The 13,825-nt window shown below is 43.1% G+C and overlaps 1 protein-coding gene across 5 annotated transcripts in view; it reads right to left on the reverse strand.

The window, feature by feature from the left end:
- The window catches only part of SULF1 (sulfatase 1), a 158,334-nt gene that overhangs the window by 121,930 nt on the left and 22,579 nt on the right, over positions 1–13,825 (reverse strand). For 3 of the 5 annotated variants that reach the window (XM_070392197.1, XM_070392196.1, XM_070392193.1), the window contains exon 3: positions 2,624–2,718. The gene's annotated coding sequence lies outside the window, so the exon portion shown is untranslated. Of the gene's footprint in view, positions 1–2,623; positions 2,719–4,897; positions 4,913–10,103; positions 10,441–13,825 lie in introns of those variants that run through there. The other 2 variants (XM_070392194.1, XM_070392195.1) reach the window with 2 other exon arrangements.

Consider the following 13,825-nt stretch of genomic DNA (forward strand, 5'->3'; position numbering starts at 1 on the left):
TAACCTTGTCTGACAGGGCCATGTTTGAGTCCAGAAGGTACAATAGTGGCCATTCAGATTTTGGCAGGTGTATCTCAAGCCAACAACTAACGAGGCTCCACAAAAATAGCAGTCTGCTCCACAGGTGTGAACATTTTTGACAAGAACCCTCAAAATCTCCCCACAAGCTGTGAAATTTAATTGTCCTTTTGGTGCCTTGTTCTCTGTGAACACAACCTATTTCTGCTTGGAACAAGACAGTATCTTCTGGAAGTCGAACAGTCAGGAGGCCCTTGGGCAGCTTCTGAGATTTGCTAGTAACATCTCCTGGTTCTGTTTTTTGCGTTATGTATTTTGGAGATGAGGCCAAGTTCAATGAACTGCAGGTAAGCAGTTTTGAAAGCTGGAAAAATGTTAAATGAAAGAACTTTATACCCAGATGACACGAGCAGACAGGCAATCAAAAATGCACAGGGCAGCGTTTTGAAACCCGAAGGCCCATTAAAGTGGTCGTTATTCGACAAGCCTGACTGTCGGTGTGCACAGAGAAAGGCTGATTTCTTTCTACAGAATTGACCCACTGGGAGGACTGTAGGTCTATGAATACAGATGTGATGGTGGGAAGGAACTCGGCTACCTATCCAATCCTTCTCAAAGGAGAGATGAGGAGGGGCAGAGACCTCTGATGCTGGCAGCTGGTCAGACTTTGAATTTTCCAGTCCAAAGCCAGAAAACGCAGACTGGAGTCTGTTCTCGTAGGAGGCACACAGATTTTTAAGAAAAAAGGTGTCAAGAGTGTTAAATTTGAACAAGAGATTCCAACTTGGTCCAGTATTAGAGTAAACACATTTCTGTTTTCTCAAAATAAGGACATGCTAAGGAAGGGAAAGCACATAATGCTTAAAGTGGTGAGATTACCCATTGAAGGGAGAAAAGTGTGAAATGAAAGATGACTGGCCAGGTAATGAACAACAGGGCATCCCAGAAAAGTGGCCTCTCCACACACAGAAGAAACTAAGGCGGATGGCATTGAGAAATCAGGTCTTCAGTGACCTCCTGAGAAGACACAGGGGAGCTCCACTATGAAGGGTGTTCCAGACTCTTGTGTAGTTCATTTTGAATGGCACGATTTTGAAGGGCAATTCCTTTCTTTCCTACAGAAAAAGTGATGTGTTGGGCTAGAGCAGCCATGGGCAAACTACGGCCCGCGGGCCGGATCCGGCCAGTTTGAAATGAATAAAACTAAAAAAATAAAAAAGACTGTACCCTTTTATGTAATGATGTTTACTTTGAATTTATATTAGTTCACACAAACACTCCATCCATGCTTTTGTTCCGGCCCTCCGGTCCAGTTTAAGAACCCATTGTGGCCCTCGAGTCAAAAAGTTTGCCCACCCCTGGGCTAGAGGTTCACAAAGAAAAGGTTTAGAAAACTGACACTAGGAGATGAAGAATTCTTAAGAAATCACAGCTCTGTTCACTGACCTTATTTCTAATCAAGTATCTTGTTTTAGTTTCTGTTTTGGAATCATTTCCTCTCCTGTTTAAAGTTCTGAAGTAAGGAGACCTAAACTTCAGCTTATCTCCTCTTCCTGTTTTTGGGGCTTGTGGCTAACCAGCGTCCAATACATTACTGGTGATCCCCCAGACCACCTGCAGACAAAACTCAGCGAGTTATGGAAAAACTGCCAATGATCATGATTTTATGTCAAGGAACTAACCACAGTCTCCCATACACTTCCAGCCATTTCCTGTCATCACTTGCCATCTGTAGTTTGAAGACACAATGTTTAATTCTCTAAGTATTAGAAAGAGAAGTTGGTTAAATTCTTAAAAGACAAACCTGAAGTTCAGGCCAGACTTGTTAAAGGTTTTGTTTTGTTGTGTTGTGTGAGGTTCATGAACTTTTCAGTAATTAGGGGACTTTTTCAAGCCAACCTGAGCCAATACAAGGCTTGAATAAAATCAAGCCAAGGGCAAAGATTTTGAAGAGGTGCAGTTGGAAATCAAGAGAAACTCAACAGTGCCCATTGGGTTAGTTTTGGTTGGGGGGTGGAAGTGAACTACTTTCAAAGTTAACATTTGAGAAAATACTCTTGGGGGTGTAAAGTCATGTGACTCAACATCCCTAAGAACATTTCTGCAAGCAGGTTTGTATTGCTGAGGTGGGTCTCTATAACTCTCCCTGGCCCCACAACAGTCTTGGCACTAATATCGACATGGCCAAGGCAAGAAACCGTGAAGGCAAGCTGTGAACAAGACAGGTGACCACTGTACAGTTTTTACTCCTGAGAATGTCAATGATTGGGAGTAGCTGGTCTGCCATTCACTGTCCCTCGAATTCCCCTAAGTGTCCTGAACAGCTCATGACATGTTAATAAAGTTATGTGATTCTTTAGATACCCATTTTTCAGATGGTTCTTTTGTCATTCCCGAAGACTAAGTTCATGAAATCGCTCTGCCACATGGAAGGCCCTTTTTAGCTCTCACCCAAGAAGGATGACACCATAGGAAGGTGCAAGGCTCTTCAGTCTTAGAAATTGCCCATCTGTGAACCATTCCCCTTGTCAAGGGGCATGGAGTGCTCAGGTTTAATCAGCGCCTTGGGTCAATTACTCAAGAGATGAATATTTGATATGAGTACCTTTGAAGGTTTTCTATAATGACTCAGTCTTGGAAAACCTGCATATCATTTGCCAAATTCCCCTTCTTCAGATGATGGTTGGTGGCCGTTGGCACCTACAATGGAGAAACACAAAAGTGCTGTCAGTGCATTTTATCGATGATTTCTCGTATCTTTCAGATGTTGCCCTTTCACAACTTCAAGGGCGGACATTGGTAGGAATAATATTCTCCAAATTTCACCCAACCTGATTCTTTTTACAATCACTTGCCAGAAACCTTGAAGAATTGTGGGCAATTTAGTCCTTTTGTAGAAGTTTTCATTGGACTCTCTCTTCAAGGGAAAGACTAGCCATTAGATTCATTTCAGATTATTCTTTTGACTGGATTTCATAAAAACAATTAAAAAAGAGTTTCTTTTTAAAAGTTTACAAAGTGTTCCAGGTTTAAAAGTTGAGTGAGGTCTCATTTTAGGTGATGAGATCTATTTTAAAGGAAAATGGGCTGATAATAAAATCTTCTAATGCTGCAAGCTATTATTTGACGAACTGCAATGTAAACATTTGCAGGTGGTTAAATTTGTTTCTATTCTGCATTTATGGCAGTTGAAAAAATGTGACTAAAGCCAACTTAGATAGTTTGAATAAGAGGAAACACCTATTTTAATGCATTAAGTATTTCATGAAGCAATCTTGCTGCCACAAATAGCCCATTTTAACATGTACACATCATATATAAATGTGGATATGGTATATGAGATAGAAGAGGAAATGTAAGATATATATCTTATACAGAAATATAAGATACAAGAACAGGAAAATGACAAATATTAACAACTCAAAATCTCCTTTACATTTAAAAAATATTTCTCTTGCCCATGTAAATGTTAAAGCATTTCATTCAGAGCATTTATTTTTTATTTTTTTACCTCTTCACTCCCCCGGTATACAGCGGGGGGATCTCAGAGGAAACGAGGTCATGGGTGGAGATTGCTTCCCTCGGAACCGAGACCTGGAATCTCCTCCTGTTCTGAACTGGCCCTGGGGGTTCAGGATACACGTGGGCGGTTCCAGGTCCTTCCCTCTATCCCAGAAGCTTCCCTCTTACGGGGATTGTTGCAGCAGGGCCTCCCTGGCACTGGCTTGTTGCTGCAGGACTTTCTCTCCCACATCACTCTTATCACATCTCTTCCCATTCCCAACAGAAACCGACTCCTCCACCCGCTTACGCCACCCCCTGTCATCTGGCACGCCCAACCCAGGCGGCCCTTTGATCACTCCCCTGAGCTTCTTCTCTCTTGGGAGTGGATGAGTTCTAGTTTGTTTATATTCTCGATTTCCACGTCTCTGAGAACATTACAGATTATTATAAGCATCACGCAGATGTCCACTTTTTAAGTATGTTCCAGGACGACATAGAAATGTTGGTATTTACAGTTCTGCGTGGCCCCTCGTGACCTCCCGAAGTGAATGTACATTGGAAGCGACACTGTGAGCGCCCCAGGCCAGTAGAAACAAGCTGAAATCTGTGCCACACAGTGTAGCACTTAGCTATGGAGTCTCCACTCTCTCCACGGTGAGTGACAACCTGTCTCTCTGGGCAGGTCTTAGGGGTCCTCAGCGCGAGGGTTGTATCCCAGGCTCTGTCTACATGTCATACGCTCATTATAATGCGCCCCGGTAACTTCCATGAACTGAGCATTGCCGGAAAGTCAGGACCTAGTCACACAGTGATCCTTCGTTTGTTTTGGAGTTTACTCAAGTTTTGGCCAAAAAAAGCTGATCTGGGACCCTGAATGGTTCCTGAAGCAAGGATAACTTGTAGGCCCCCAGCTCTGAAGCTGGGCCACACAAACCTGAATGGATCAGGGGACCACTGGCCTAGCTCTGGGTCACTTGCCCCTTCTTTTTCTTAAGCCAGACCTGTATTTTCTGTAGGCAGTGACTCAGTGCATGACTCAGAAATGTGTGCGTGCGTGCGTGTGTGTGTGTGTGTGTGTGTGTGTTCAGAGAAAGAGAGGGAGGGAGCTCTTGAGTCTCAGTTTCTCTGTTGGTAAAATAAAATATAAGATTGGAAGACCTCCAGATCCTTTCCTGCTCTAAAATTCTATAAAACTTTGGCACGTATGCCCATTGATTTGACATCATCATCCATAACCAAGTGTGGGTGTGCGCCAGAATTTCACCTGCTGATACTATGGCGGGAAGTTAAGCTTGATGGTTTAAGAGCTGCACTTTAAAAGTTTGGTTTGGCTTCTCTCTCTGTATTAGTGTTATTGCACTTAGCACTTACGAACCCATGCCATAAAGCAAGTGGATGACTGAACTTCGCTCTCTTGGCTTTCTCAGTTGTTCAGAAACTGAGCTGCATTTCCTGGCTCTCTAACTTCGTAAACTCATCAGATTTTGCTGCAAAAAAAAAAAAAAGTCACTAAAATAACAGTCCTCAGTGTAAAACACTAGCGCCATTCAGAGGGAACTGCTGAACCAGTAACTGATATTTTTAAACTGTAAACTGGAGGCATTTTTCTATGCTGTACACACATATACATTTAGACAGATGTGTAAAGTAAAAGTTTATTTTTCTTAGGCAGCCGTCCTTTATTTGTCTCCTACAAATGGCATTAGTCTTGCTGCAGAAGTGCACGCTGTCCTTGCTCCCTTGTCCTTGTTAAGTAATAAATAACCAGTTCCAAACGGCCTTCCCTAAGGAGTTGGTGGAAGGTCCAAAGTGTCCTCGTCAGAAAACTTGCACTGAACCACACGAACCTTGCCATTGTGACGATGCACGCATGTGGGACTATTACTTCATGCACAATGACATGAGACCAGAAAACATGTGGACAGGAAGCCAAACCCAAAAGAGAGTTGGGGAGCTTCCAGCTTTCCTCAGAGCTCAGAAATAAAGCCAAATGCAAAAATATTCTGAACTCAGGTGTCTGGGGACAGCACGGCTGCACCCTATCCACTCTTCACTGTGTAGAGAGCACAGTGGCTCAGGCAGCACCAGCCTGGAGGGAATCATCATGTCAGCAAACCCAAAAAGCTTGTGAAGTTGCAGCACTTGTTTAAGAAGTTAAGACTTGAAATGTGGAATGGCCAGCACCATATATGGAAGCTCAGTACATTCTTCCTACTCTCAGCTGTGAGAATGGGAATTCCCCAAGTCTCTCTTGCTCCTTCTTTAAACAATAACCTTGCCCATGACGCAAGCTCATCTTCTTCTAAAGTATGTATTTGGTGATTATTTTGTATAACTGAGCTAGTAAAAGTTCTCTTTTTGGGACTCTTCATTTTTTGTTGTTTCACGGAGGAAGCGTTTTACCAACAATAGAAACCTTTTTCAGAGCCAAAGATAACTTCTGGAGTTTGGGAAATTTTGAAGTAAGCCATCAGAAACCAGATAGAATTCAGATTTTAACCAAATACTATCTTTCCCCCCACTCCCTTTTTATCCAAACACTATCTTTCTGATGAGCGATGAAACTCTCTATATTTCCAGGTTCTTAAATCTATTTGTAAATGTGTTGATACAGTTTACCCATAAGAAAGGAATATTATATATATGACTTTTCAAGACTAGCCACTAAGTCTGGGGCTAAGTCCCTTTTGTAATAAATGGTATTTGCTTTGAAGTGTTTAGGTGGGGTAAGAACTCTGGAATCCAGGAAACCTGATAGAAGCTTTGCCATAGAAGATTAAGCGCTGAGCGGAGGTGGGTGTAAGGTTATCAGAAAACTAAGGTTATCAAGTAATCAGACCTCAAAGACTTAAAAAGTCACAGCTTCCTGTCTGCTAATGAGATTGTTTTCTATTCATTCTAAATGTTAAAGTTCTATTTGTCATCCTTTAAATATTTGCAAATGTTACCCACCCTTCACTCCCTATTTTGCACCATTCAAGCATATGGGGAAAACTTCCTACTCACACTGAAGAAGGAGGAAATGGTTGTAGGCTAAGCAATGCTTTGGCTTAGAAATTACCTCCTTTACTGTAGTCTCTGACTGGGTCCCCCAATTCAAGGGAAGTGAGAAAGACCGGCTAAGGAAAAGACCGCTTCTTGATGAATACGCATTCTCTAGGAATATGTGCTCTTTATGAATAAATATTCTACTGGCCCACAGATTTTTTTCCTACTCTCTGCTCATTTCTGAAGGCTCAGTGGAAGTAACAATTATTTTTTTTGAGAGTAGACATAGTTATTGTCAAGACTGCCCCAGACATGGCCTTCCTGTTGAAATGTTAATGGGAAAATCATCTAGTCAACAGCAGGGATACAAGATGAAAGCTCAGGGGCCAGTGAGCCTGGATACTGACATTTATTGGGGACATTGAGCATAATGGGGAGAGTCCAGCTTTTCTCTTTAAAATTTCCAAGATATTTTCAATTTTATACTAAAAAAAAACCCTATTTTTGATTTTTACTCGGTGTTGCAATCTCTTGTGACACCTCAACCCAACAATAACTCAACTAACTCAATGTTCTTCTATAAACTTGTGATCCCTCTTGTTTTATGGTATTCCATTATAGTGCCCAGTTGCTCAACCCCAAACTAGTATCACAGATGTTTCCTTTTCCTTCATTCCCAAGTTGAGAATGTTCTGCCTTCTAAATATCTCTGGATCTGTGGCTTAATGTCAATCTACCCTGCTGAGGATCTCAGCATTTCTCACTTGTACCCTATAATCCTCTTTTAACTGGTCTCCTACCTTATAGTATTGTCACCTTCACACATTTGTCAAACCCACACTTCATACTGGATCATACAAGATCTATATAAAATCTTCCCTAAAACTTGGATAATATCTACTCTGCACCTGCTCAGCCCATGCAAAGTCCTCCCTTGTCTTCCCACTGATTAGTGATCCTGAAAGTGCCCAACCTGGGTGAGTTAAGGAGCTTGTGTTATAATGCTTGCATCACTTGAGATGAGTTTGCGACAAGCGAACCATAAATAAACAACATAGTCTATTGAACCAAATAATGTCTTAGCAAAATAGTTGATTTACATTTCAGCCTAAGCTTTGGATATAGATGTAAACCTACAAAACAAACTTTTTGTGAATCATGAGCTGGCCCATGCATGAGTTTGAGTTTTACTAGAGTAATTGGTCCAAACATCTTAGCATTAAGCACCTAGAAACACCCTCGATTGGGTCCCTGATGAAATCTCCAGCCTCCACTAGGTTCAATACTGGAGCACCAATTGAAACCAGGTCCTGTTCCCAGGCTTTCTCACCACTTTTGCTCCTCAAAGCTCCTCCCCTCTGGAATGTCCTTTGACCACCCTCCCCCCTTGCTGATCCTTTAAAAGGCACACAATCAACATCATCTTTGTGGAAGTTCCTGACTTTCACAGAGGAGAGATCATCACTCTGGCCTCATCTCTGTCACTTAATCTTAAATTATCTTCTATTTTTGCAGGTATTACACTGTTAAGAAAATTCCCTGTCTCCTCTTCCAGGGCAGGATATTAATCTTATTCACCTTCAAATTACCAGTGCTCAGCACAGCATGTAGTACATAGTAGATGCTCAATAAATGAAGGAATTGAATTGAAGATGAAAAAATAGAGTTAGTGATAAAGCCCTAAAGTTGACTGAAGTGCTGCTATTTTCAGACACTGTGCTGGATTTTTGTAAATATTACTTTCTTTCATTCCTTTCAACAATCCTCTCGTTGGGGTCAATAGTCTTCATCTTATTTAACAGATGTGAAACTTGAGGCTGAAAATCTTAAAAATCTTGATGCTGGTCATATAACCAGATGATGGCAAAAACAAGCCTCAGATTGGATCCCATCAGAGTTTGTGTTCTTTCTACTATGACCAAATATGCCTTTAAGGCTAACGTTGAGATTATGTGGCTGATTTGGTAATTAAATCAGCTAGAGTATAGAATTTAGTGTTGACAGATCACTTTTAAATTTAGGGGTAAAAACAACTAGAACCCAGGCTCACTTTCAACTTTAATTATGCCTTAGAATTTCTTGGAAGCCCCAGAGAATTCTAAGTGGAAATGTCATATAAACAGACTCTTAAACACAGACATAATATTATTAGGTTTCCCGTGTTTATTGGGTAAATAATGAAAAAAATAACTACTACATTCTGAAACTTGACAGGAAATCTTCCCACTTGGTCCATTTTGGATATTATACTATTAGGTAAAATACTGAGCTTAGACAAATTCAGCAAATGGAAGAGTTCAGGATAATTTAAAAATATATATATATACACATACACATATACACACACACATACATACATACATATATGTAGTTTGCACATCTGTTTATCTAAAGAGAAAAAACTCAGTGCATTAATCATAGCACTTATGTTACTGAAAGTGAGAAGTCTTGCGTTTCTACATTACCAAATTATATTCCTTACCTGAAATAAAGATAGTAATTTTCTGTATCTTATAGTGCACCAAGTTATAATCGTGGTTTTATAAAGGCAAATTGTACAACTACCCAAAACAGAACTTTACTTTCTTGGCTTGTTCAATTAGCAAATCATACTTTCTTTTTTTTTTTTTTAAATATATTTTATTGGTTTTTCACAGAGAGGAAGGGAGAAGGATAGAGAGTTAGAAACATTGATGACAGAGAAAGATCCATCAGCTGCCTCCTGCACGCCCCCCACTGGGGATGCGCCCACAACCAAGGTACATGCCCTTGACCAGAATCGAACCTGGGACCCTTCAGTCCACAGGCCGACGCTCTATCCACTGAGCCAAACCGATTCGGCCAAATCATACTTTCTAAGTGTGTAGAAATTACACCTTTCTCAGTATTATTCAAGAGTTTTTAAGTCCCCCTTTTGTTGAAAGACAGTTTCTCAAAGCAATGAGCATCATCCCTGAGAAAATTACTGTTAAATTAGCATTCTTTGCAGAGACTTAAAACTATGGGTTTTGCCAGTCCACGTTCTTTTAGTATCCAGACCCTTCGGCTACGCAGTGAAAAACTTAATAATTCACAAGTCCACTAGCGTTACAGCGTTTTGTAGAGTTTACACAAGCCAGTGCAAGTTTCATGCCTACAAGGAAAAGTGGCATCTATTTCATATTGTGAAAAGAAATTTCCACCAGTTATGTTTGTCTGAAATTGTGAGCACGAAAGCAGGGAAACTGAAGATCAAAGTTGTTGCACTGTTTGTCGTTGCCTCTAACCAGCCAGGTGAACAGTCAAGGCTCCTCTCTAGGCTGAGACGTGTGTACAACAGTCAGACACCCCCAGGACTCGGAGAAAGGGGCCAATTCCAGCACCTCGTCTGGACTATTTGGTTAAGTGTACTATCACAGGAACCTCATACTCCTCCTATGATTTTTAGGAGGGACCCCATTGGGTGGAGAACTTTGGCCCAAAACACACTTTCCATCACCTAAGAATATGGATGAGGGAAAGGACTGCAGTGAATAAACAACATGAAATGCACTAGACAGCAAGGAAAGTCTGCTTCCTTCATTTTTAAAGAAAAAGCAGAGCATCATACTTACAAGGGCTGCCTTCAAAATCTTCTCCAGAGGACACGCTCTGGGCACTGGCAGCCTGCAGAGCAGCAGAGAGAAGGTGGCAGCGGGACCGCCTTCCTCCTGAAGGCCAGAGTCATTGTTCTTATCTCCCCTGACCTCCCAGCAACAGGAGCCAGGAAGGCCTGGCCTCTGACCCTCGCTGCCCTCCCTCCTGGCCCCCTGGCCCCCGAGCCTCAGGCTGGGGTTTCCTATCTGCCGCTATAGCCACCAGTCCTGACACTGCCCCCAAACTTCATGCGGGACTGTCTGCCAAGTGCTTGCAAGATGAAGGGAGTTATATAAGCCGGAGGATTATTATCATCACACACCCCCACAGAACCAAGGCTGCCAAACAAAAGGCAGTTCCAAGAAGAGGAGGAGCCGAGGCAGAAGTTACACTGGGGGTGAATTTCGGGACACTGCTGAACTGACTGGAAAAAAGGCAACTCAATCTGAGTATGCAAACCTCCGCAAACAAACAGGGAGCTGCAGCTGGCCGCAGGCAGCAGGGGGGACAGGCGGGAGGGCTGCTGGGGGAGGGGAGGAGGGAATAGAGCTGGGTTTCCAGGCACATGGTCCGGCCCCTGCCCCTGCGCCCCACACAGTAGCTGCTTGTGGCAGGATGGAGTAGATGAGGAAGACGTGGTATTTGGAAAGGCAGGTTTTCCAGACACCAAGTGCTTAGTAAACACTGATGTTTCTTAGAGTCAGACCAGGTGCTTCTGCTGCTTCTCTGGATTCCTGGTCTCCTGTTTTCTTAATGACAGTTTGTAGGGAGTTCCCTGTGCCAGGGCCAACCCTCTATTTTAATCCTCCAGCCGTCTCTGCTCTTTCCTTGGTGGCAGCAACAACCCAGAAGAAGGGTTCTTTACCCCAGACCTTGGGTCACCTCTGCTACCTTCCCGCCCCAACCGTGGACCTCCTGTTTTCTTTAGATTATTATTATCCTGCCCTGTTCTGGGCACTGCTCCCTAACAGCAAGGAATCTCCTCCTCCTGGCATTCAAAGCTTCCTTTAGCCTCCACACTGATTTCCTGCTGCCTCACCTACCCCAGCACATTCAAATAGGAGGCAGTCTCCAAAATGGCCCAGCAGTTGACTTCCCACCCTTCCTCATGTCCCCCTCCTCTGCCAGGAATGCCTTCTTCACTCCCACTTCCTTCGAAGTTCAGTTCCAATCCCATCTTTCCCACAAAAGCCTTCCCAAATACCTTCCCTTTTCCCCTGCTGACTCTGCTTTTCTGTTGTAGTTCCTCACCTGTTGTCTGGCTTCAGAGGTTTGGGAACCTGGGTGATTCTCCAAGGTGGCTAGCCCAGGGGTCTGCCTAAAGCTGTTGCTTAACATGAGTAGGCTGAGTTTAACTGGCAGTCAACCTGACCTTACCTTGGCCATCAGTCTTGGAGTGAAAGGGGCTCTATGTCACTTCCTTGGACTTAGGTGAAAGCCACCATGTGATAGTGAAGTATTAATGTTGACACTGTGTTGTAGCCTTATGGGGGTTTGTGATATCCTTCACTTTTGTGTGTGTTCACAAATTATCATAAATTAAAAAAATAAAGCTTTATAAAATGTGGCAAGGAGCATCTAAACTTGGTGGTGAAGAATCAAGATGGCAGTATAGGTAAATGCAGGCACTCACCGCCTCCCATAACCACATCAGAATTACAATTAAAATATAGAATAACCATCATTTAGAACTGCCTGAAATCTGACTGAATGGAAGTCCTACAACTAGAGAAGTAAAAAAGAAAGCACATGGAGACTGGTAGGAGAGACAGAGGCATGGAACAGGCTGGATCGACACCCATGTATGTTTTTTTTTCAATCAGGAGAGATATCTCAGCTGTGGCGGCCTCCTGTGAAGAGCGATGGGTCCCATCCCCACACCAGCCCCCCAGCCCAAGGTTCCAAAACTGGGAAGAGAAGTCCCTGTAACTTTGGGCTGTAAAAACCAGTGGGGATTGTGGCTGAGTTACACAGAAGCTGCTGGAGACCCAGGCATTTCCTCTTAAAGGGCAAGAACATGAACTTACATGGACTCACTCCCTCTGATTTCCAGCACTGGGGCAACAGTTCAGGCAGATTCAGGGACATACAAGGAGGAACTGGATTGTCTAACATCAAAGCAAGCACTCAGAGGTGGCTTCCTCCCAGACAGGGACGCTTGCAGGGCACACTGTTCCTGTGCTGAGACCTCCACCTGTTGCTGAGCTGCCTGGAAGCCATATTGGAATTTACATCAGCCTGGCTCACATTGTTCACCCTGCCCTGAGACCCTGCCCCCATCCAATTTACAGCCCCACCCAAGCTGTATACAGTGGCTTTTCTATATGAATGGCCTGTCCTTGCTCAGGCTTCAGAATTTGCTAAAATCTCTCAAACAAGCATCAGCTGGCATCAGCGTTCCCCATACTTATCAATAGAAGCCTAAGACAGCTTGGCCTTGCCTGGGCACTTCTAAGTCCAAAACAAGTAGCAGTCATCTGCAAATCACTCTGTAGCTTCTGCCCAGTGGCCCCATGCAGTGGCTACTGTGCACCTCCAGGGAGGCCCCAGAGCTAGTGCACTTTATGGACAGCTTCAGACCATACCAGGTTACAACTTTTCACATCCATAAGCAACACATTCAGTAAGCACCAAAGCCCCACTAAAGCAAGTCCTGCTCCATAGGGGTATCTCCTGCATAGCAGCTCTTCCACTGCAGTTGCAGCTGGTCCTCACAGCCAATTGGCCTGGAAGTCAATTCCTCCCAATGACACCAACAGTAATCAAGGCTCAACTACAACAATCCTGTGCACACAGTCCACACAGGGATGCATCTAGAGCAGTGGTTGCCAACCAGTAGTCTGCGGACCACTGGTGGTCCATGAGGTCCAAAAGGTTGGCAATCGCTGGTTTAAGGAAACCTTTGGAGCAGCAGTTGCCAACTGGTGGTCTGCAGACCACTGGTGGTCCATGAGGTCTGAAAGGTTGGCAACCGCTGATCTAGAGTGCCCAGCTTAGGTGACTGGGGAGGCTGAGGGGCCCTTCCAGGACACAAGGCCATCCTACTAATTCCAGGAGACATAGCAGCTCTACCTAATATATAGAAACAAACACAGAAGCAGCCAAAATGCAGAGACAAAGAAACATGTCACAAATAAAAGAACAGAAGAAATCTCCAGAAAAAGAACTAAATGAAATGGAAGCAAGCAAACTACTAGATAGAGAGTTCAAAACAGAATTGCTCAAGGACCTTATGAGAACTTCAAGGGACTTAGTGAGACTTTCAAGGATCTTAGTGAGAATTTCAAAGACATGAAAAAGGACCAGTCAGAAATTAAGCATATACTACTTGAAATAAATAATAATTTACAGGGGTTCAACAGTAGAGTACAGGAAGTCAAGAATCAAATAAATGATTTGGAATATGAGGAAGCAAAAAACACCCAATCAGAGGAACAAAAAGAAAAAGGAATAAAAAATATGAAGATAGTGTAAGGAGCCTCTGGGACTACTTCAAGTATACCAACATTCTCATTATGGGGGTGCCAGAAGAAGTGAGCAAGCTATTGAAAACCTATTTGAAGAAATAATGACAAAAATCTTTCCCTACCTGGTGAAAGAAATAGACTTACAAGTCCAGAAAGCACAGAGAGTCCAAACAAGAGGAACTCAAAGGGACCCACATCAAGACACAACATAATTAAAATGCCAAAGGTTAAAG

Source organism: Myotis yumanensis, unplaced genomic scaffold (genome assembly GCF_028538775.1).
Source record: "Myotis yumanensis isolate MYYU_CA2020_CCGP unplaced genomic scaffold, mMyoYum1.0.hap1 SCAF_15, whole genome shotgun sequence".
Classification (NCBI taxonomy): domain Eukaryota; kingdom Metazoa; phylum Chordata; class Mammalia; order Chiroptera; family Vespertilionidae; genus Myotis; species Myotis yumanensis.